Source organism: Eschscholzia californica, unplaced genomic scaffold, assembly GCF_041429995.1.
Source record: "Eschscholzia californica isolate CP2 unplaced genomic scaffold, dmEscCali1.0.p SCAF_2, whole genome shotgun sequence".
NCBI classification, from domain to species: Eukaryota; Viridiplantae; Streptophyta; class Magnoliopsida; order Ranunculales; family Papaveraceae; genus Eschscholzia; species Eschscholzia californica.
This window is the reverse complement of record NW_028238309.1, coordinates 23,664,681-23,689,307: the sequence shown is the minus strand read 5'-3', so window position 1 is coordinate 23,689,307 and position 24,627 is coordinate 23,664,681. Positions and strand designations below refer to the sequence as shown.

General features: G+C 35.1%; 1 pseudogene; it reads left to right on the top strand.

Annotated features, from left to right (window-relative positions):
• Positions 1-5,211: 5,211 nt before the first annotated feature.
• On the top strand, positions 5,212-23,669 carry LOC147557034 (putative histone H2A.4; annotated as a pseudogene).
• The last annotated feature ends 958 nt before the right edge of the window (positions 23,670-24,627 follow it).

Sequence of the window (24,627 nt, the reverse complement as noted above, 5' to 3'; positions counted from 1 at the left end):
CCCTGTGAAATGTTCTTTTTGGTCAATTGTGTGCAATGATTATTTGCTATTACAGCTACTGGTTGAAGGTCCCTTATACAAATATGCATTACTTTTTAGTTTTTAGTATCAGGGAGCATAAAAAGGGAGGTGTTGTGACACACAAAGTAAAAGTGCTTATATTGTTGTTGCTTGTAGTAGTTAAGCAAATAGTTCACCTTCTTTATTCCTCAATTTTCAGTAAGCTATTTCAATTATTTTTGAATTTTGATGATGGTAGTGGCACATTGGTGAGGTACGTAGTGGTGATGTAGTGTGGATGTGGTGGAGGTGCTATGATGGGATCGTACGACGATGGCTGAGATGTAGAGGGTCGGTTGATAGGGGTGTTCATTGGTTGGGATCCGGTATTTTGGAGTCAAATGTTACCAAACCGACAGCTCATGGTTAGGTTAGTAATTTCTCAAACCGTTACCAAACCGCTCATGGTCTGGTTCGGTTACCAATTAAACTGTCTATGATCGGTTTGGATAGTACTACATGCCAAATAGGTTGTTCTCCCTGAAAATTGACGAATTGAGTTACATTCTTCATATATAGACGTATAAAATCAAAACAACACTATTTAAAAACCTGAAGAAACAATCAAACCAACATAATACGACGAAAATATTTTAAACATTGAAGGTTTAAACTTAGTTTCCTTTATTCTACAACCACTGGCCGGAACGTTATATAGTAGCTAGTAACGTTAATGATACATGGATCATTTTAATCCAATACTAACTAGTAACATTATATTGTATTAGTGTTGTTATTTTGTATGTATAGTAGTTATTCTTGTTTCTGGCAAGAACTTGATGAAAAAAGATATATATTTGTATGAAATTATAGAGATATGGTAGATAGATTTTGAAAAATATGTATATATATTAATTGAATTTGACTAGTTAGGTTTGGTTTTAATGGGTTCTACAAATTACATCCGCTTACTGAACCAGACTAGTTGGTTTTTGAAAATCTACGACCGCGCCAAACCACTCGTTTGGTGCGGTCTGAAAACTGACTTAATCTGTTTGATTGGTATATTTTGCACACCCCTAGCGGTTGAGGTGGTATGATGCAACTCCTAAGAACATAAGACAGAAAAACAACAGAACAACAGGAGCCAGCAGTAGCGCAACTACAACGGAGGCAGCACCAATGCCTCTAGAATAGAGGCACCAGCGACACAACTACTACAGAAACAGCACCAATGCAGCAACAACGAACACACCAAGACGCTGCTACATTGCAGCAAGAGAGGCAACATCGACACAACAAAGAAAGAGTGGGGAAAACACTTGCTTGAATTTTGAATACCACCAAAATCATGTAACACCTAAGATAGAGAAGTGAAAGTGAAGACATAAAAATTAACAGATCTCCAAAATGTCAAAACAAATCATCACTTGGTCAGAACATCAAGATAAATTGTCAATCCCTAGACGATCATAATATTTCGACCCTCCAACCATCACTAAATAAATCCCAAGAACATAAGATAGAAGAACAACATGTGGCTATAACCTTATATTATTAAACAAAAACATAACATATAACAAGTAACAAAAGAGAAAACAATTTATACTTGTCTAAGAGGAACATAAAGCCAGGTCCGTGATTGATAATTTAGGGACCCCGTGTGAAATTTGAATCTGGGCGTGTTGAGGAAAAAAATTTACAAGAAAAATTGAACAAATTATAATTTCTTCGTAAAATGTATAGTTTAGAATCTAAGTGCGAGTTTTTTAATATGGTATCCTTTGTATCATGATCTTCACATATATCTATTATATTAAAACAGATCAGTCGGTTATTTAGGGGATAAGTCTGACCGTCCATTTTATTTTAGAGATTTACCTTTAATTAGATCGAACGACTGATATAAAATCCTTTTTAGTGTAATTTGACTTAAAAAATAAGGGTATTAGTGTAAACAATTAATTATTTTGAATATTCGGTTACAATCTCCCTAAAATAACTATATCTCAGGCATTTTCTCAGTCACGATTGCACATCCACTTTCCCCTTAATTTTAGTGATTCGGTTAGACTTCTAAGTCAGTTCAAAATTGTATAAATACGGTTCTCCTCGAAGGCGTTAGCCAAGAGGGATCTTCCCCGTCCTACGGACGGGGAGGGAACCTAGTATATTTACAGATTTGCTCATCTTGAATGAACAGTTTTATCTTTCACACTGAATTGAACCCATGGAGTTCATATTTTGTCGATATTAGTTAGGTTTTCATGAACTTATTATTTTTTTAAGGGTTTGTAAAGTTTTACTAAATTTCGTAATCTGTTGAGAAATTTCTGAAATTTAGGGTTTTGAGCGCAGTTCTACTGGACAACGCAATAGAGATTCCTTTAAGTCTGCAAAGAGGAAAAAGTTCCCCGCGTGGGCAAAGGAAGTTGAAGAATGTATGGCAGGACTCAAAGTGGATAGGAAATTAGGGTTAACCCTGGATGAGGTTGAAAAACAGTCAGATTTATGGATTGAATGAATTAGAGAAACATACCTTGAACTCATATTTCAACCCTTTTTACAAAAGTAAGAAACCAACTGAATAAAACATAAAGCCGAAACAATTCAGTAACGGAATCAGTAGTAAGCATTATATCGTTCTCGAGTTGTTCTAACCGAACCTCCCGCTCCCGTGAGTTGAAAAATTTGACTAAGGTTGTGTTTGTTTTTTAGTAAACATCTGAATCTGAATTAGCTGAATTTGAAATGTCTGAACTGAATTAGCTGAATCTGAAAAATCTGACTTAATCTAAAAGTGAGGTGTTTGTTTTTTAAATCTGAATGATTAAATCTGAATTACTATTTTGACTGTAATACCCCTATTCATATATTTCACCAAACAGACCCTACCCTGGTCTAAAATAAAATGTTAGAAACCCTAACCTTTATATCTTTCCCCTATCTTTCTCCTCTCAAAAAGTGGTATCAGCCTCCTCTCTCTCTAATCTATCGATGGAACCTGTCGCCGGAAATATCTCTTCCAAGCTCGATACCCATAATCTAAACAACCCTCTCTCTCTCTCAAGTTATCTATCTATCCATCAATATATGCCTTCTCTTCTTTCAACAAAAAAAAAATCTATGCCATTTCTAACGAGGGCAATGATGATCTCTCAAGAATTTCTAGGGTTTCAGACAAAATGATGAAGGATGAACCAATCTCCATTAATGATGGCGGGGTGACTCTGAGGGTCTGTGAGAAAGGTTTACATTTTTGTACCCACTTCCCACAGGCAACTGTTGTTGCAGCCATTACATGAAGAGGTTCATTCATGTTATAGAAAGAAGATCTGAGCCTCCTCCTATTTACCCTCTCTCTCTCTCTCTCTCCTGTAGAGATTTGAGGTTCAGGTATGTGTTTGGTAATTAGGGTTATTTCCTATGTGTGGTGTGGTGGTGATAGCCGCAGTGTACCATCGTGGTGTGGGTTGTGACGGTTTTTCCGGCGGTGGTGGGGACAGTTTTGCCGATGGTGGTGGTGACGGTTTTGCCGGTGGTGGTGGTGATGGTTTTGCCGGTGGTGGTGACGGTTTTGTCGGCGATGGTGGTGCTTACTGTTGGGACATTAATTTCTAAAATACAAGGATTTCAACAAAAAAATCTAAAATACAAGGGCATAAACGTCATTTATCGAATTTCAGCAATTGAACTTAGTTTTCAGACTTGTTTTCAAGTCTGAAAAATGTGGACTCTTTTTCAGCCATTTCAGACCTCAGCCAAATTCAGCCTAATTTTCAGATTTCCTTAAATTTGAAAACAAACATCTGAAATCTGAATTGGACTCCAATTCAGATTTCAGATCTGAAAAACTAAAAAAAGAAACAGCACCTAAGACTCACGGAGAAGATAGAGAAGAAAGGATGAATTGAAATTACGATCCAGCCAACGAACTAGGGTTTTTTTATTCTGATTCGACTCCTTTCTCCAATTCGATCCCAGTAAACCCTAATCAGACTATTCTTTTCTTGTAGCAGCAATCGGTCAAATCAAATTCACACAAAACCCTAATTTACACTGTAGATTGAAGGAATGGAGAGAGAGAAAAAAAAGAGAGATTTGAAGACTAGTAAGAAAAAAGATGGGAATGAAAATAGAAGCTATTTTCGCTGATTAAGCTACGTAAGCCAGGTCAGAAACAGAGCCGTTGCGATAAGGTGGTGATTCGAAAAATTAGAAAAATATAGGGTTATTTCCCAAATGGCCCCCAACTTTATAACCGGTTTCCTGCCTAGCCCCCTACTTTATCAAAAATATCCAGATGACCCCCAAAATCTTATATATATGGAGTGTTTATTTGTGTAGCCCTAAATCTTATATCTATGGAGTGTTCGGAGAATTGTAGAGTGGAGACTTTGCAAATTTGTGTAGCCCTAAATCTGATTTCACTAACTCCCAAAATCATATTTCCCTCACTCAAATTCCATACCCTTTTACTTCCTTTCGTCACCATCAAATCATGTCCATATTTATGATGATGTGCTGGTTTTATAACCTAACAATAGCTGAAGTTGGACTTTCCCTCATTATCTTCATAGATCTTCCTGGCATTATTTCCACTGCTTCAAATTCACGATCTGATTTTTGACATTGTGGACACTGATTTGTCGAGAACGATTCGAGTTTCGATGGTCATGAATTGTGATTCAAATAGAGTTTTCAACCAAGTTTCGAGGATTTTGATGCCGAATTTTGGTGGAGTGTTCAGATCGGATACGACGAGGACTTTGTAGTTGTTAATGGATCTGGAATTTAGGTTGACTGGGTTTTTAATTAGGGATTTTATTGATCTACCAATCTCTCTCTACATTTCTTCTTCTTCTCCATTTCGTCTTCTCCAACTTTGATTTTATTTTGATTCATATATATATTTCTAGAGAGAGAGATTGCTAAGTATATGGCGTTAATAGAATCACGAGTAAGAATTGGTTACCAGAAAGAAGAAAATTGATTTTCGAGAGATTGGAGAGCGAGAAATTAGTTAGAGAGAGAGAGAGAGGAAGAACAAGAGAGAGAATATATATATTTTTAAATGTTTGAAGGTCACCGGGCGAAAAATTGACCGTCGGCGACCGTCGCCGGCGAAAACGATGAGGTGGCGAGAAGATGAGGTGGCAGAGAGAGGTGATGAGATGGAAGAAAGAGAAGTGATGACTAGTTAACGGAATGATGACGGTTACTGGAAAAGGGGGCCATCTGGGTATTTTCGATAAAGTAGGGGGCTAGGCAGGAAACCGGTCATAAAGTTGGGGGTCATTTGGGAAATAACCCAAAAATATATCGATGCAAAATTTGAAAGGGTAAAAGAAAAAGGATCTTTGAGTCTAAAATCCAAAAATAGGGGGGGTAATTAGTCATATATCCACTCCTAAATCAATAAATAATATAAAACCAAAATAAACAGAAAATGTAAAATAAGTCTAAAAATTCACTTTTTGGTGGGCCCCATGCATCAAGTCAGTTATTTCTCCAATTATTGCCCTTTTGTAAATATATTCTAACTCAAAGTAAACCAAAGGTTTCTTGTGGTTGAGTTAAGAAATTCATTCTCAATATTTATTTCCAAAATTTATAGTTGTCAAGACCAACATACCAAATCAGTAGTTTTTGTCCTAAAAAATGAGATTTCATTCTCTCTCTCTATGGTCTTACAATATTTTTATCTCTACAAATTATTTTGTCTTGAAAATTATATATATGTAGATTAAATTTCGAAACTTCTTAAAACATTTATTTAGTTCTAACAACATACTTAATTGTAACATTTTTATCATTTTTTTTTCGTAAGAAAAGAAGTTGAACTTCCCATCACCGCAATCTTCTTGTCATAAAAAATATAATGTAAACTGATATTTATTTTTCTGACATTTTCAGTATTTTTCTAACATTCTATTAATTCTATTAGCATAATATGTGTGCCATACGTTGAATTAGTTAGAGTAAAAGAATAAAAGTTCGATTATTTTTCTAGCATCTTATTGATCCTAACGACATTCTTAGATATAACAGAAATTTGAATTTTTTTCTAGCATTTTACTGGTTTTAAAAACACAATTATATACTTACACTAGAAAATACTTCTATGTTTTCAAAACAACTTATGTGATGAATCGGCCTAACAACAACATAATAACGTATCAAATGTTTTCTGACTTACTTACATTATGTTAACTAAATTTTTAACATTTCTTTAGCATTTCCTTATTATCCTGTATTACTTAAATTAGAAGAACAACATTTTAAACTTTTTTTTTAGAATTTTCTTTATGCTTATATATAACATATGTTTTAGAGCAAGTGAACAAAAGTTTGATGATTTATCTAGCATTTTATTGATTCCAACAACACACTTAGGGATAACATGTTTATTAAGTTACTTAGTTTAGATTAACAAAATTTTCAAATTCTTTCAGGCATTTTACTGATTTTAACAATCCAATTGTATCTTAGAAAAAATTCAATCTTGTTTTCATCTAAAATACGCATGTAAACTAATATATATTCTGCTGAAATTTTCATTATTTTTGTAACATTTTATTGATTTGAACAACATCATATGCTTTGTTAAAAACTTTACACAAATTTTTTTCTAGCATTTCTTTGATTTTTTTGTTATAAATTTTGGCAACTCTACCAACATCTTCTAAACTTTGAAAAATCAATCATATTTTTACAAACATAAACTAGTTGGATAAACAAAGAAAATTGTCGATATCGTTGTGGTATTTGTAGCATTCCTGCAATATCTTCTAGCATTTCCATTAACTCTCAACATTTTTCACGTCTTTGACGATATTTGTACTAAAACTTAGAGTAATTAAAATTAAGAGAAACCCATTAAAACATAATCAATTACAATATAATTCATTACAAGAACTAATAACTTCAAGTTTTTTTTTCCATTTATCCTTCAATTCATCCAGGAACATCCAAGTTAATTCAACCCTCACCCTATCGCGATTGCATTGATAAATCTTTGGCTAACATCGCGTGTGAAAAAGGCTTATAGTTAGCTTCGACCACAAGTTCATCCACGTGCAAAATCACATACAACCACAATCTTGCCTATAACTTTGTACAATATATTAGTGTTCAAGCAAGTTCTTGTAATTCATGACATGATAAACTAAAAAAACGTAAAAGAATCGAAATGTAAAACTTCACAGAAAATCTGTACAGCTGTCGATAAAGTCATTTTGAGAGTAACGATGTTATATTTGTAAAATATATTATTTTTTGTTATGAGTTCAGAAAATATTGGTAAAATTTTCACAATTTATGCAAAATCAACAAAGTGCTACAAGAAATTTGAGGGTGTTTCCGACTGCAAAGAAACTCGCTCATTCAAAATTACAAAATGTAAATGATTTTTTTTGGTAAGTCGGAAAATTATAAAACGTAAATATGTTGTTAGAATCAAGAAAATGCTATGAAAATATTCAAAAAGTTTGCAAAATGTATAAGTAATTTTCATGCAAATTTTCTAGAGAAAACAAGATTGTAGAGAGAGAAACAATGGGACAAGATCTTAAGAATTTTTGTAAGAAAAAGATTGATATCCTAGCTTTAGGAATAAGAACAACAAAACCATGCGTGGTGCAATAATCTATCGTGAAAATAAAAACGAGAATATGGTAAAAAGAGATCTATAATCTATTGCGCACCATGTTCTTCTTGTTTTCTTGAGGTGAAGACTAAAAAGTATTGATGAATTTTCTCTGCAATTTCTTTAGGTTTTATCTCGGTGAACTGAAGAAGGGAGAGTTATGGTCAATTTTTTGTTAGTCAAAAGATTAGGGAACCATTCCTTTAAAAGGAAAAGACAACTTTTTGTAGGGATAGAAACTTCTTATTCAAGAACTATTTTCATGAAACTGAAAAGGTTATTTATACCTTCTAATATGGGTAATTTTATTTAACCTTGGATAGGTTAAGTAGTAGTAAAGAAAACAGAGGCTATATATGTAAGTTAATCCTAGTGGATTTATTTTCTATTTAGTATTATCTTTGGATTCTAAACCCATTGACCCTGAGATTTTGGACCTAAAACTCATCCCCCGAAAGAAAAATAGCCACGACTTTGGAGAATAAAGAAAAATAACATAAAAAAATTTAGAAAAATATTATAAACTTAGACAAAAAATTTCTAGGGATCTAAACCCTAAAGTCCTTCTAAGTGTTTCTTCTTTTCTTCCTCTTCTTCTCCAGAACCTTGTTTTCCTAATCACTAAATCATAAAAATATAGAGAACAAACCTAATATGTGTAGTAATGATGAAAAATATGTCTTGGGTTCTCCGACGGGAACCAACCAGCAGTCACGGGTTATTGAAAAAATTATACGAGAGAAATGAAACTAAATTGTAGAAGTATTTGTTATTGTGGTTGTATTATTTGACTTATTGTCTTAATTTGACTTAATGTAATGTCTTTATCAAAATCAGAAAACACTTACATCCGCACCATGATTGATGTATTCCATATGATTTTTCTATAAATTTGATTTTTATGTTTTCTTAATACGCAAAGAATTTGTCCATCTTTCTTTTGTTTCTTGCTTTAACTCTTTAGTTTCATAGTTATCTCATTGTACAATTTTCCTCGACTCTTTCTAACCAATTTTTATTTTTATTTGTAAAATTTTCCCTCGACTCTTTCCAATCCATTTAAATTTTTATTTGTAAGAATTTTTTGTATTAAGATCTAATCAGTCGTGCCGGAGGAACGGGTTATGTCTAGTAGTATACGTTTTGGAATGAATGTATAGGACATTTTATCATGTACTGCACATAATAAAGGTCATTCTACCCAATTTCCCAACTTTTTATCAACACACAACCCAAACTCAATTTTTATGAACGCAAAATCCAATATTTAGCAATTGTGTCAACCCAACTTATAAATATGCTTGAAAATTTAATCAAATTCGTCAACTCGAACCTCTCTTAAAAATTTATCATATGTCTGTCTATCACCAAGTGTGTACAAGAAGAAAATCCTAGAACAACCACATCCTAGAATAATCTCAAAGTAAATCCTCCAATGTGCAGCTAAAAAATGAACAAAATTACATCCTAGAATGAAAAAAAAAACTAATATTTTTATCTTTAACAAAAACCATGAATAAAATATCCAATTGTATAATGGAGTACTCCTACAAAAGAATCTCAGTTTGAAGGAAGAGTTGATCATGAGGCGTTGAACCCAAAAATTTAGTAATTGTGTCTTTTCCATGACCAAGAATAGGGATCTCATGGAGCTAAAGTACTATCGTAAGAGAACCATAAGTAAAAGAAACCATTTAGTGCAGAAGACAGGTCATGAACCATGATGTCATTGAGGAAAACTTCTTAAGCTTTACGGGGAGAGAGAGAAAGAGAAAGATAGAAGTTTGGAGATCTTAATCTGGATAATGAGATTATTGTTGTTGATATTCTCTTTCTACCTACAGTCATTTGGGGAGAAAGTTTGTCACTTACTCCCACCATCCCATTCACTTACTCCCACCATCCCATTCACTTACTCCCTTCATCCCATTTTGTTTAGGTGTTATTCCATTTAAGGATGTCCTAAATATTTCTGTACACTTTTCTTTTGTAACATTCATTTTAATATTAACATTATGACACTTCCAAAACTACTCTTTAGTTTCAATACCGATAAAAAGATCTAATTTGTTCTACACTTCAAATATTATATTGAGTTATCTCCTTTTTGGCCCCATCTTTTATGACCAGCTTCCTTTTTTACCCCTTCTTTTTTGCAAATTCAAAATTAGCCCTCTTTTTTCTAACTCCATTTAAACAATGTTAAAGTACTTAACATATCTCTTCCAAGAATACCTTTGTCAACATGCATCAATCCTTCCCTTTTTCTTTTTTCTCTTAAACTCTCACTAACTTACGCGCACCCCATCCAAAGTTGAATCTTTTGAGTGAAAGAAAAAATCTCAAAACTCCAACATATTTAACTAATCACACTTTCTCTCTCTAAAAATCTACTATGTTTCTCTCTTTAAAAGTATTCTCGTTAGTGGTAAATGGAGTCTCTCATTCTCATCTTCCTCTTTCTTTTGTAACATTAATTACTAAGGAAAGGGATGTGTATTTCCTTTTGTGGGTCCCAACTCCTTCCTGAAGTAGTAATTTTCTAGCTGATGTGAGGAAACCATTGTTCTAACACCAGGTCTCTCTACTATGGGGGATTTTGGCTGTTGATGTAGCAAAACATGTGGTAATATTGGTGGGATGGTAAGTATGATACGAGGCTTCTCTAAAACTACCCCTATTTCAATATAAAAATGAAAACCTAAATAACCTACGGGTAAAGCCAATTAGATCTGAAATTGCAGTATCCCCATCTCTATTAACAAAAATAGGAAATTAGTAGATGTCCATAAAGTTAGTATCCCCACAGTACTTGTTGGGTATAACTGAAAGTCACTGTCTAAATAAGTTTTTCCAAGTTCATCATAATACCCACTCTATAAAATTGTATCGTTTAAATAAGTTATTTAGTTCTGTACAAGATTTGACAAATAATCCGATGTTTTTTAAGTTAATCCAGGAAACGAATAATGGGTTATGATTTTCTAAACAAGTGGGTCATGATTAGGGTTTGGAATATGGGTCGGAAGCACGGATCCGCCCGCGTCCGCCCGCGTCCGCCCACGCTCGCAAGGGACCGCGACCGTCTGTGACGGAATCGGACAAGGCCCGTCCGACCAATAAGGCTCTATCGGCGGTCACGGACATGAGGGTCTACCTGGAGGTCCGCCCGTGCCAGTCCACTTAAGAGAAGGTCCTTCCGTCCGTCCGGATTACCCGCCCCTAGTCTAAAAGATTACTGACCCTTAGATTTCTTAGGGTTACATTTGAACCGTTAGATTTGTAAATGACTTAGTATATAAATAAAAAAAGAAAACCTAAAATCATTTTATCCATCTCCTGACCTCTTCTCTTTCTATTCCCAAATTCCTAATCCTAGATCTAGATGAGCGGCTGAAGAACCCTAAATCCCTAATCTTTAGTCTTTAAGTTTTAAACTTATCTTCAAGATTTCATTCTTCAAGTTCAACCCACTTTAACCTTTCGGCTTCAACCCTGATCTTCAACCCTCAAGTCTTCAACCGTTCGATCAACTCGGTAAGATATACTCATCTTCTCTTCTTTTTGTTCGATCTACTCATCTTGAGATCTAAACTCGGTAAGAGATTTTCTTTCAATCTCTATTATCTTCTTTGTTTATTTCTATTTTAACTTCGAATCTCTATTATCTTTTTTCTGTTTATTTGTATTTTAACTTCCAATCTATATTTTCTTCTCTGTTTCTTTGAATTTTAACTTCGAATCTCTATTTTCTTCTCTTTTTTCTTATATTCAACTTATTTTCTTCTATGTTTTTGTTGCGATAACCATGACGATACATCATACGATCTCAAGATCATGATCATGCATCTTCTCATCTACAAATTTGCTGATATGAAGATTCTGAACTTGGTAAGCACTTACCTTTTTTGTTAATTTGTTTAAATCATTATTATTATTTGTTTAAATCATCATTGTTATTCTGTTTTTTTTGGGTTATTTCCCAAATGACCCCCAACTTTGTGACCAGCTCCTGCCTAGCCCCCTGCTTATCAAGAATTCCCATATGACCCCCTTTTTCAGTTACCGTTAACTTTTCGTTAACCAGTCATCATTTATCTCTCCTCCATCTCATCGCCTCTCTCTGCCACCTAATCGTCTCGCCACCTCATCGTCTTCTCCGGCAAGGTCGCCGGCCGACCAATTTTCCGGCCGGCGACCTTCAAACTTTTAAAAAAGTTTTTTTTTAAAATTATTTTATCTCTCTAAAAATTTTTTTCCCTTTTTTCTCACCTTTCTTTCTCTCTCTAGATGTGGTTCTTAAACCAGATCTAGAGAGAGAAAGAAAGGTGAGAAAAAAAAATTTAGAGAGAGAAAGAGAGGAGAGAAAAAATTAAAAAAAAACATTTTTAAAAGTTTGAAGGTCGCCGGCCGGCGATCTTGCCGGATAAGACGATGAGGTGGCAGAGAGAGGCGATGAGAGGGAGGAGAGATAAATGAGGAATGGTTAACGGAAAGTTAACGGTAACTGAAAAAGGGGGCCATATGAGAATTATTGATAAAGTAGGGGGCTAGGCACGAAGCTGGTCACAAAGTTGGGGGCCATTTGGGAAATAACCCTTTTTTTTGTTTAAGTCATTCTTACTTGATTTTTTCGTTTTTCAGGTTACAACTGTCGTTATCTTATGCAATATTTTTGCCGACTTTCTCGATTTGAATATTAACTTTTGTAATTTTCTAATTCATTTAGAGATTAAGTAGTAATCTTATAATTGTAAATATGTAAATTTGATACTTCGAACATAAAATTTTACTTTATCAACATGATTACCTTCATAAAAAAGTCTTTATAATTATTTGTTTTACACGATCATAACAGGTCATTCTCTAGATTGGGGTAACAACAAATTCAAACGTGATATTCCTCGATGCATTTCTAAATGATGTAGTGCAAAATTTCAATTTTCCTTATATCTCGAAAAATCAAATGCAAATGGTTATGTACGTATCTACTTCCGAGGTACTGAATGTTTCTCACCAAGATTCTATTTTAAATGTATGCTTAGGAACTCAATCACGTGTCATGTTGTAACAGTTAGATGTTAAAACCTTTGGTTTATGCCATAAAAAAGATTAAGTCATTTTTTAAGATCAATGATCTTACTTCTCAATGATCACAGGCCAAGCATTTGATTCGTAAAAAAACTTCCTCCATATTATTTACTCAACTTAAATCAGACTTAATTGAATTGTATACATTTTGAACGACATATATCAAACTCACTTCTATTTTTGCATCTGACATGTCAAATGTAATTGATTCATTAGTTAGGGATTGGGCAAGTCAAAGTATCTAATTTGTTCTACACTTCTGATGTCATATTTAAGGAAATACTCTAAATTAAATGGGGGTAGTTTAGGAAAATATTATCATTTTTCAACAATAGATAAGGTTTATATAATAAGTTGAATTCTCCAAAGGGTCAAACAAAGTGGGACGAAATGAGTATAACATTTGTTGTCAATTGTTGAATTTGAAAAATTGAAAACTATATGGAGGAGAGAGAATAACGGAAAGTTAAAGATAACGGAAAAAAGGGGGTCACAAAATTGGGTGCCATTTGAAAGTAACCCTTAAACTTATAATAAAAGAGGCGTAAAACCCAAAATCATAAAAGAGGTCTCTTCTGGGGATCGAAGAAGAGACCTCCAGGGACTATTGGAGTTTATGTCAACACTTTGAACCACTTGGGCAACCAGGTGTTGACAACTTGGGTTATTAAAAGTATAAATAATGTAATAAATTTGTCGAGCTTTAAGCTTCTTTATTGTTGTTGAGCTTTAGATCATTTTCATTATAAGTTTAACTTAGGCGATTATCGTGCTTATCACACTTTCATGATGTATCAATGCTTTGTAACGACTAACGTAGATAGTTGTTGATTTCTCACAAAAAAAAAAACTCCTGCGAAGTGTCTTACCTAACTGGGTCGTTGATTTCTGAAAAAAAAAAATAGAACTCCTTGGAAGTGTCTTAACCTAACTGTGTGAAATTAGGGGTTTTAGTTTCTAAAATTGTTCCTTACCACGTTCAATTCAAACTCAACGGTCGAAATAAATCCCCCTAAACCAGACAAAAGAAAAGAAACGAGTTTTAGAAGCAAAATCATGATCATAAAGACTTCGCAAGTAAGAACCAATTCCTAATCGATGTTGAATCCTTTTGAATGAAGGTAGAGATGCAGATTTCTCGATCTAGATCAGATTGGTCACCATGTCGAAGAAATCAAAGAATGAATAATAAGATTTGAAAAGAAATTTCTAGATTTGAATCTCTTAGAGAATAACTGTGTAAAACAAATCAAGACAGTGATTTTTCGATTTGAATCTTTTAGAGAGAACGAAAGAGTTCAGAGAAAGGAAGAGGGAATATACAGAAATAAAAGAATAAAAACAAATAAGGAGATAAAAAGATTGAAAAAGAAATTTACAAAAGAGTTAATTCCTATATGGCCCCCTACTTTGTGACCAGCTTCCTTTATGGCCCCCAAATTTCTGTATCTTCAAATATGACCCCCTATTTTCATGGAAATGTCATAACTACCCTTCCCATTAATATATTTTCAAAATAAAATTAAAAACAAAAACCTAAATTCCACCTCACTTCCTTCCCCACCACTCATCTCTCTCCACGTCACCTCTCTCTCCAACTTACCTCTCTCTCTCTCTCCAAGTCAGCACTCTCTTCTCCGATGAAGGTTGCCGGTCGGAAAATTTTCCGGCCGGCGACCTTCAAACTTAATTTTTTTTTTTTCAGTCATCTCTCTCTCTCTCAAAAAATTCCAACGAAGGGGGTTTCCGTTCGCCGGAATCTGGTCTGTTGAAATCGGAGGAAGAAAGGGAGGTGGACCAAAGAAGAAATCGGTTTCTCGTTCAGTTAAAGCTAGTTTACAGTTTCCTGTGGGTAGAATCGGAAGGTATTTGAAGAAAGGATGTTACTCTCAGCGTGTCAGAAGTGGTGCTCCTGTTTATCTTGCTGCTGTTCTTGAGTATCTCGCAGCTGAGGTTCGTTTTCTTCATTTCCTTTATTTACCATCACTTTTTAGGGAGTTAATTTGTAGGGTTTTCATTTGTGAATTATGTTCTGTTCTTATCCTATCTGAATTGATTTGAGCGTTTAATTTGTTTAATCTTATCAGAAGTTATAATTAGGTTAGATTTCCCGCTAATTCTGACTACTACTATCTGCAAGAAATTTTCATTTCAGAATGGAGTTTTCTAGTGTGGGTTTGACCTTTTCAATATACTTTAATTGTAAATCATGAGCAAGAAGTTGAGTTGATTAATTGATCTAATCATTAATTCCTTTAAACTAATGAAGATCCTTGTAAAACTAGTGAAATTGAGCTTCTGAAAACTCATTGTGGAAACCCTAATTTGGTTATTTCCAGTAAGATCCTTGATTGATTTTGATATGAATATTGAAATGGGTTATTCAATTGATTTGGGGTTTTTTTAGGTATTGGAGTTGGCAGGAAATGCAGCAAGAGACAACAAGAAGAATAGAATAATACGATGACATGTATTATTAGCAGTAAGAGATGATGAAGAACTTGAAAAACTTCTAGCTGGTGTAACCATTGCTCATGGAGGTGTTCTTCCAAACATAAACCCTACTCTCTTACCCAAGAAATTAGAGAAAGCAACAGAAAAAGCAGCTACTTGATGAGACATGAAAATGTCCCATCTGAATCTCTTAACTTGGCCTAGTTAGTCCAATTCGAGCAGTTACTCTGATGATTTACTTGTTTCTCTTACTCAGGTGTCTTCTACGGAGTTCTATGTGAAAAATAGTTAAAAACGGGAGAAAGACAAATCTAGAGATATTTTGGTCATTTGGTGGTATTGGTGTTCTGGAAATTTTGGCAAATATTGATACTCGGATGAAACTAGAGTTCAAGACGAACTCGTGGGCGAAAACGGAAGTCGAATCGGAGTCCGGATGAGCAAAATAGAGCAGGTCAAAGTTGGGTCAAACAAAGTGATTGACCAAGTAGTTCAAAGACACGTGGCGATCAAACTTTGGAGAGGTATAAATTCTCGGTATAGTGGTTGGCGCAATGGTTATTTTCGGGATCCATTCGTGGCTTTGATTCAATGTCGCGCAGTACAAGGTAGTATGGTGCTCCCCGAATGTCCCTATGATATGTGCTACACGCGTGTCATTCAGTTAGATCTAAAGGGTATTGCACCTACTCCAGGTAGTCCCTACAACACCTTATACACTCCATCCAACCTGGCACCAGTACCTATCACGTGTGAAACCAAATACCAAATGGGTAAATCACTTACCATCTTTCCCTCTTATGACTTATCCCTTCAAATTAATTTTGGAAGATAATTACAGTAGTAAAATATAGTAAATTTCTTTATAAACGACATTCCAAAGAAAGGTGGATTTCATTGATGAAGGCAACAGAAAATATTCTAGAGAGAGAAGTTGAAGACAGAGATGGCAAGAGAGATGATCAAGGATAGATGGAAAGATATCATGGAGGATTTGATTTTTCGATTTTGATTTTTATTCCTCTCTTACATAAGAGATAACCGAGACCTGAAAGAGAAAGAAATCATGGAGGAAAATTCGAATCCTAGAGATTGACAGAAAAGCAATCAAGGAGCTGAATATATTTTAGAGAAAAGATTGGAGAAGTGATTGATATTGAAGATCAAAGATATCTCGAGATGATCAAAGCTATTCGGTTTTCTCTCTCTGTTCAAAATATATTTTAGTGAGAGAGAGCTGGATTGAGATTTGGTGAGACAGAGATAGAAAGAGGATTTTACTAAGAAATTCGATGGGGGTATTATTCTTCTATATAACAGAACAGAGGTTAAGAGAAAAGATCATCTCATCTTTGGGGGTCCTCTCTGGAGCTCAAATTAAACAGAAATATTAGAGAGAGAATCATCTATCTTCTTTTCTTCTGCTTGTGTAGTTCTTTTTGTGAGAGAGAGTACTAACAGAGTAGAAATTGAGAAACACAAACAGAGAGTGAGAGTGATTTGTATATAGAGAGAGAGGATTGTAATTTAATTCTTTATATAATACAATCTTCAATTTCAATTTCCATGTGTTAGCTGATTCAAATTGAAATAGAAACAGAGAGAGAAACAGTAGAGAGAGAGGGAGATTTTGTTGGAGAAGAAGACCGCGTTTGGTCAAGAAGTGTTGCTGGAAAATCATTTTCCATTGACGCTGGAAAATTATTTTCTCCAGAGAAGCGTTTGGCTGCCAGACAGAAAATATGCAAAAAGAAGTTTAGTTGTTCTTCCCTTTCTTCTCTTATTTGTCATATTTGTTTTGATCATGAATAGCTAAATCTCTCATCTAGGATTTTACGATGAAACTCATTTTTGATCTTTTAGAGATATATCTTTGATTGATTATTCTTTATTATGCTTCATGGTTTAATTTGTTTTAGTTTGTTAAATAGTTTTTCTATTCATTATCTATACTTTTAGGTTTGATACATCATGCTTAGGTTAAATCCTTTGATGGTGTATACTTATCACTTGATAGATAATAGTTTAGAGGTTTGTTTTTCAAAATAAATACAATTACATTGTTATGATTTATCGGTTTTAACAAAAACATCCCCAGGAATTAGGTTAGTTCATTAACCGAAATTCTGAGTTATAGGAAAAGAGAATTAATCATTTTAAGTATTTGTTCCAAAAAGTGATTTTATAGAGTGGATTCCAAAATCCTAGACTTCTCCCCAATTTGAGTTCATTTATTTTATTTGTTTTAGTACTTTAGTATTTTATCACCAAAATCATAAAACCAAAACCGTCTTACTTCCAAGTGTTAGAATAGGTTTCACTTAGTCTCTGAGGAACGAACCGGTCTTACCGGAATTATCACTTGACGCCGCTGCCGGGGACTATGTTCTAAATTTATTCTAATTTTGGAAAGTTTTTATTTTTGGTAAGTTTTGAATTTTGGATGCTTTGACTTGCTTCTCTGTTTTTGGTGTGCAGAACACTAAGGAGCTGAAGAGGAGGCGCAACAAGGAGGAGGACCTCAAAAGAAGAAATTTACTGTTTTTATTTTTATTTTTTTGTATTTATTTTGGTGAGAGAGAGACTTAGACTTTTTAGTACTTTCTTTTGTTTTGACCCTAAATTGGAGGGCTTTTATAAATTGTAACCGAAAATCCAACGAAGCCTCGGGTTCGAACACTTGAGGGAAGAGTGGCCCGGGTCGTCCTCAAAGGTCGTCGCCCGTCTCGAACGGGAGGTAACTTTCTCTAATCACCCACGAATCCCCTGTTAGTGGGTACTTTTCATAAGATCTTCGTAGTGCTTCCTCGGTTTTTCGTGTTTAAAAAAAAAAAAAAAAAAAAAAAAAAAAAAAAAAAAGACCAATAAAAAGGAATCGAGTGTAGTTTTTGCAAGTGTCAATTCCCATCTTGTGACCGTGCCTGATCATCATGGCGCATTTTTCTAATGGTTGGACGTACCCTGTTGATGATGATGACCTTGATCTAAAGGGACCCGTCATCAACCGAACTGATATAACCTTAAGAGAATACCAACAGTTGCGTAAAGACTGGCTTAACCAACGTGGTACGACTCTAAGAGATTGTCAACGACTTAACGAGGGAAATAGGCTAGTTGAGCCTAACCGAACTGGTATGACCCTAGGAGAGTACCAACAGATGTGTAGAGACGAGCCTAACCGACCGGGTATGACATTTCAGGATTATAAACGAATGTCTAGAAACAGTCCGATTAGTGAGTGGAGTAGACCATATGAGCCTGATCAATCTCATATGACATTAGGAGATTATCAACAAATGTGTAGAGATGGTCCGATTAGCGATGGATATGGTCCGACGCCAAATATATATGAGAGACCTTATTGTCCACACTATTCTGAGACCAATGACTTTAGAGACAGGTATGATCCTAATATGTACGGAGGAAGTTATTATCAAGAGTCTACGTTTAATTACACTAGCGAACCTTATTACGAGGAGACTCTTGAAGATAGATCTCGATCAGAGTCCGAGAGTCGTCTTATTGAGATTATGTCACAATTTGCGACTCAAATGCAGCAGGATACTGAGTCCTTGGCTCAACAGATGAAAATGTTTAAGTCACAGTTATTCGCCGACGAGGAAGGGGGTTCACCACCCCAAACTCAGGAAGGTACTAGGTACGATGACGAGGTTAATACGTCTAACCCTAGTACTAAGTTAAATGTCGATGAATTTACTGATAATATCCTAGAGCCTGAAAGGTCTGATGACCTTGTTGTCTTGCTTCCTCCACCTATGTCATCTCACCATGATAGGACTGTATTAGACGTTGATATCCAGATTGACGGCGCTATGAGCAAGTTTGGGAATGACACTATTCTGAACTTTCCGACATTTGAGATTTGTAAGGAGTCAGCCTTAGATGAAATTCTAGGAAGGCATGATATTATGAATGACTGCGAGACTCCAGATGTATTTGAGGACATTGATGACAGTAAAGACATGTTAGATAGTTTGTCAGACTGTTTACCTAAGGAAACCATGGACCTCGACTTGGTCCCCGAGCATATTGCCTTACCCTTAGAGTCTAGTTTGACCTTTCACATGGCCTCAGACTCGGTTGTTGATCCCTTTTGGGACAATTCAGACGTCTCCTCGAAAACGTCTATGGAAATAGTGGACATTCTATCCACTAAGCTTGCAGATGACTTTCTGCCTTCGACGGATATATTGGCCCTTCATTGTTATGTCGATCCTTTTGATGACTCTCTAGTCATTGGTCCGAGTATTTATAGTTACTTAGTGGACTGTGCATCCACTAAGTTTGGGGATTGCCCCTCTTCTTTGATAGTCTCACATGCACTCTCTGCAATTCACAAAAATGTGAGACTATCGTTCACTGAAAACTTTGTGTTTTGGGTGGACCCACAGATGTATCGAATATTGGTTTACAGTTAATCACATATCTGTAATCCAGTAGGTTAAATCTTTTCTATTTTTTTGAACCATCTGTTTCGTCTGGCTGAAGACGTTAAACTTAGCGCTTTCTGGGAGGCAACCCACTGTTAGGACGTTGGAATCAGGTAATATCTTTCCCTTCACCCTGTTATTTTTTGCATAGTCTTCAGAACATTGAGGACAATGTTCGGTTTAAGTTTGGGGATAGGGGAATGAATTTTTTGTTAAGTCCTTGTTTCAAAAAAATTCAAAAGGGTTCAAAATTTTTAATTTTTGGATTGAAAATGTGAGTCTAGTGTTTTTGCTTGTTAATGGTCATAGAGTCTAGTTGATCGAGCTGTCTGTTTGCTAAAGGTTTTTCCACGCATTTTGAGTCTTGAGGTTGTCTGTGCACTAGCCATGTGAGTGTTAGATAGGTGAAGAGTGACTTTTCTGAGAGAACTTAATCGATCATTAGTGGAGACTTAACCTATGTGAGATTCTGAGCCTTTCTTGTTGTTTTGAGTGATCTCTTCTGAGCTAATTCTGAGTAGAATGAAGAGCTACTCAACCTCGCAACATTCATTAGAGCTCAGTTGATCTCTTGAGTTCGAATTTTACAACCACTAGGGATGTCATCAGGAAGTAAACCTTTCTCTTGTAGTCTGGAAACTTGAAAACAGTGTCAACTAGAGGAAGATAGGGACTCTAACATTATTTAGAACCCTGAGAATAAGGCATTATAACCAAGGAAAGTGTCAAGAAAGTTCTTTGTGTATTTGAGTTTGATTACCAGAAAAGTACACAAAAAAAAAAAAAAAAAAAAAAAAGGAAAAAAAGAAAAAAAAAAAAAAAAAAGAAAAGAAAAAAGTGTTAATTTGTTTGTGTTTATCCCAAAGAAATTCTTGAAGATTTGAAGACGTCGAGTTCTCAGGAGTTCTAGTTCATCCGTAGCATCTATTGACCTCTAGGAAACATTGTTAGACAGTTGATCAGGTGAGAAGAGTTGGTTAGCTTCCCCATTCCGTATTAGTGGTTGTTTCTTTCCTATGAGATCAGTCGTTCATCAAAAATTTTAGTCTGTCTTTTGTAATGTGTTGAGTTTTTCTTCATGCTCATACTCGCACATTGAGTGAAACATTTATGAGTGACTTTAATTTTTGAGTGTATGACCGTGAGGCAGCAGTCGAGGCGAAATGTATTGAGAAAGTAATCGAGGTCTTGTCTGTTCAGAACTGAAATGATGCTCATATTGGCTGGTCACGTGCACTTCGGGTCTTGATTACTAGTGAAGGAATTTTTAGCATTCGTATGGTTTGGTCGACTTAGATTTCGTTTCTATTACCTTTCAAAAATTTGACCAGATAAACATTTTTCAGTCCTTATTAGATTTGGACCCTTCTAGATTTTTTTTTGGAATTTCTGAATTTTGTGGGTATATTCACTGCAAACCCTCACGAGACACAACTCGTCCTCTAGGGTAACCTAGAGGTTTAACGGCTTGTTGCACAGGCTAAGTGCAATCGTGTTTCCCTACGAAAATGGTGAATTGGTTTAGTTTTATTTTTCTGTTTTGCTCGAGGACTAGCAAAATCTAAGTTTGGGGATGTTTGATGAGACATGAAAATGTCCCATCTGAATCTCTTAACTTGGCCTAGTTAGTCCAATTCGAGCAGTTACTCTGATGATTTACTTGTTTCTCTTACTCAGGTGTCTTCTACGGAGTTCGATGTGAAAAATAGTTAAAAACGGGAGAAAGACAAATCTAGAGATATTTTGGTCATTTGGTGGTATTGGTGTTCTGGAAATTTTGGCAAATATTGATACTCGGATGAAACTAGAGTTCAAGACGAACTCGTGGGCGAAAACGGAAGTCGAATCGGAGTCCGGATGAGCAAAATAGAGCAGGTCAAAGTTGGGTCAAACAAAGTGATTGACCAAGTAGTTCAAAGACACGTGGCGATCAAACTTTGGAGAGGTATAAATTCTCGGTATAGTGGTTGGCGCAATGGTTATTTTCGGGATCCATTCGTGGCTTTGATTCAATGTCGCGCAGTACAAGGTAGTATGGTGCTCCCCGAATGTCCCTATGATCTGTGCTACACGCGTGTCATTCAGTTAGATCTAAAGGGTATTGCACCTACTCCAGGTAGTCCCTACAACACCTTATACACTCCATCCAACCTGGCACCAGTACCTATCACGTGTGAAACCAAATACCAAATGGGTAAATCACTTACCATCTTTCCCTCTTATGACTTATCCCTTCAAATTAATTTTGGAAGATAATTACAGTAGTAAAATATAGTAAATTTCTTTATAAACGACATTCCAAAGAAAGGTGGATTTCATTGATGAAGGCAACAGAAAATATTCTAGAGAGAGAAGTTGAAGACAGAGATGGCAAGAGAGATGATCAAGGATAGATGGAAAGATATCATGGAGGATTTGATTTTTCGATTTTGATTTTTATTCCTCTCTTACATAAGAGATAACCGAGACCTGAAAGAGAAAGAAATCATGGAGGAAAATTCGAATCCTAGAGATTGACAGAAAAGCAATCAAGGAGCTGAATATATTTTAGAGAAAAGATTGGAGAAGTGATTGATATTGAAGATCAAAGATATCTCGAGATGATCAAAGCTATTCGGTTTTCTCTCTCTGTTCAAAATATATTTTAGTGAGAGAGAGCTGGATTGAGATTTGGTGAGACAGAGATAGAAAGAGGATTTTACTAAGAAATTCGATGGGGGTATTATTCTTCTATATAACAGAACAGAGGTTAAGAGAAAAGATCATCTCATCTTGGGGAGGTCGAATCCTCTCAAAAAGCTCAACTAACAGAAAAATCAGAGAGAGAGAAACAGAAACAGAGCACCATCATCTTTTATTGTAACTTCTTTATCTTCTGTAATCTTTTCTTTTTTGTGAGAGAAAAGAGAGATTAATAGAGAGAGAGTGGTTGTAAAGAGATTGATAGAGAAAATTGTAATCAAGAGGTTTAACAGTGTCCATCATCTTTTTTTCTTCTTCTACTGTTTTCTGATTTTTGTGAGAGAAAGAAAGAAACAGAGGGTTATAGAGAGAGAAAGGAAGAGTTCAGAAAGAGAGTTTTCAGAAAGTAGAAAGAGAGAAACAGAAGAGAGATAAAGTAAAATACTTGGAAAATCATTTTCCCAGAGGGAAAGTATTTCGGAGAAGACGAGAAAATTATTCTCCTTAAGGGTGCGTTTGGCTGCCAGTGGAAAATAAGTGAGAAAAGTTCTGTTTTCCTTCCATTTTCTCTTATTCTTCATATTGATTTTAATCTTTGATCATGATTAGCTAAGACTCTCAATCTAGGGTTGATGATGAAACCATATTCGACCTTTTAGAAACACGAGTTATTTGGTTAATTCTTTGAATGTGATTTAATGTTTAAATTGTTTAATTTGTCAAGTCGATTATCTTTTCACTATCTATGCTTTTAGGTTTGATGTATCGTGCTTAGGTTAAATCCTTTGACGATACATACTTATTGATTGATAGATAGTAGTTTAGAAATTCATTTTTTTAAATAAGACAATTACAATCATGAGTTAAAAACCGATTTTATCGAAAACATCTCCCGGAATTAGGATAGTTCATTATCCGAAATTCTGAGTTATAAAACGAGAGAATTAGTCAGTTGATTTCATGTGTTTAAAAGTGAGTTATTTGGTGGATTCCAGACACCCTAGGTCATCTCCCCCCATTTGAGTTCCTTGTATCATTATTTGTTTTATTATTTTGTTCTTTATTATTTTATCACCAAAACCACAAAAACCAATTTTCAAACAAAACCGAGTTACTTCCAAGTCTTAGAATAGGTTTCACTTAGTCTCTGAGGAACGAACCGGACTTACCGGAATTATCACTTGACGCCCGTATACTTGCGGGTGGTGACCTATTTAGGGTAACCTTCTAGGCCCATCACTACTAAAACCCCTAAATCTCCATCCAAGGCAACTAAATCTCCTAAGAAAGCTAGAACAGACCAGATTCCGGCGAAGGGGGTTTCCCTTCGCCGGAATTTTTAGAGAGAGAGAGATGAGTGAAAAAATAACAATTTTTTTTTTTTTTTTTTTTGAAGTTTGAAGGTCGCCGGCCGGAAAATTTTCCGGCCAGCAACCTTCATCGGAGAAGAGAGTGCTGACTTGGAGAGAGAGAGAGGGGAGTTGGAGAGAGAGGTGACGTGGAGAGAGATGAGTGGTGGAGAAGGAAGTGAGGTGGAATTTAGGTTTTTGTTTTTTATTTTATTTTGAAAATATATTAATGGGAAGGGTAGTTATGACATTTCCATGAAAATAGGGGGTCATATTTGAATTTACAGAAATTTGGGGGCCATAAAGGAAGCTGGTCACGAAGTAGGGGGCCATATAGGAATTAACTCTTTACAAAAACGCCATCGCGGCAAAATAGGCAAGTTTCACAAAAATTTGGGGCTAAAACAAACTGTCGGACACAATTAGGGGCAAAAAAGAACTGCCGGACACAATTGTGGGCTAAAACGCCAGTTGGTCACAAATTGGGGGCCAAAACGAAATTAACCTTTTTTCTTATATTCAACTTATTTTCTTCTATGTTTTTGTTGCGATAACTATGACGATACATCATACGATCTCAAGATCATTATCATGCACCTTCTCATCTACAAATTTGTTGATCTAAAGATCCGAACTTGGTAAGCACTTACCTTTTTTGTTAATTTGTTTAAATCATTATTATCATTTTTTGTTTAAATCATCATTGCTATTCTATTTTTTTTGTTTAAGTCATTCACTTTATTTTTTTGTTTTTCAGGATACAACTGTCATTATCTTATGCAACATGCTGTCATTTTTGCTGATTTTCTCGATTTGAATATTAACTTTTGTAATTTTCTAATTCATTTAGAGATTAAGTAGTAATCTTATAACTGTAATTATGTAAATTTGATAATTCAATCATAAAATTTTACTTTATCAACATGATTACCTTCATAAAAAAGTCTTTATA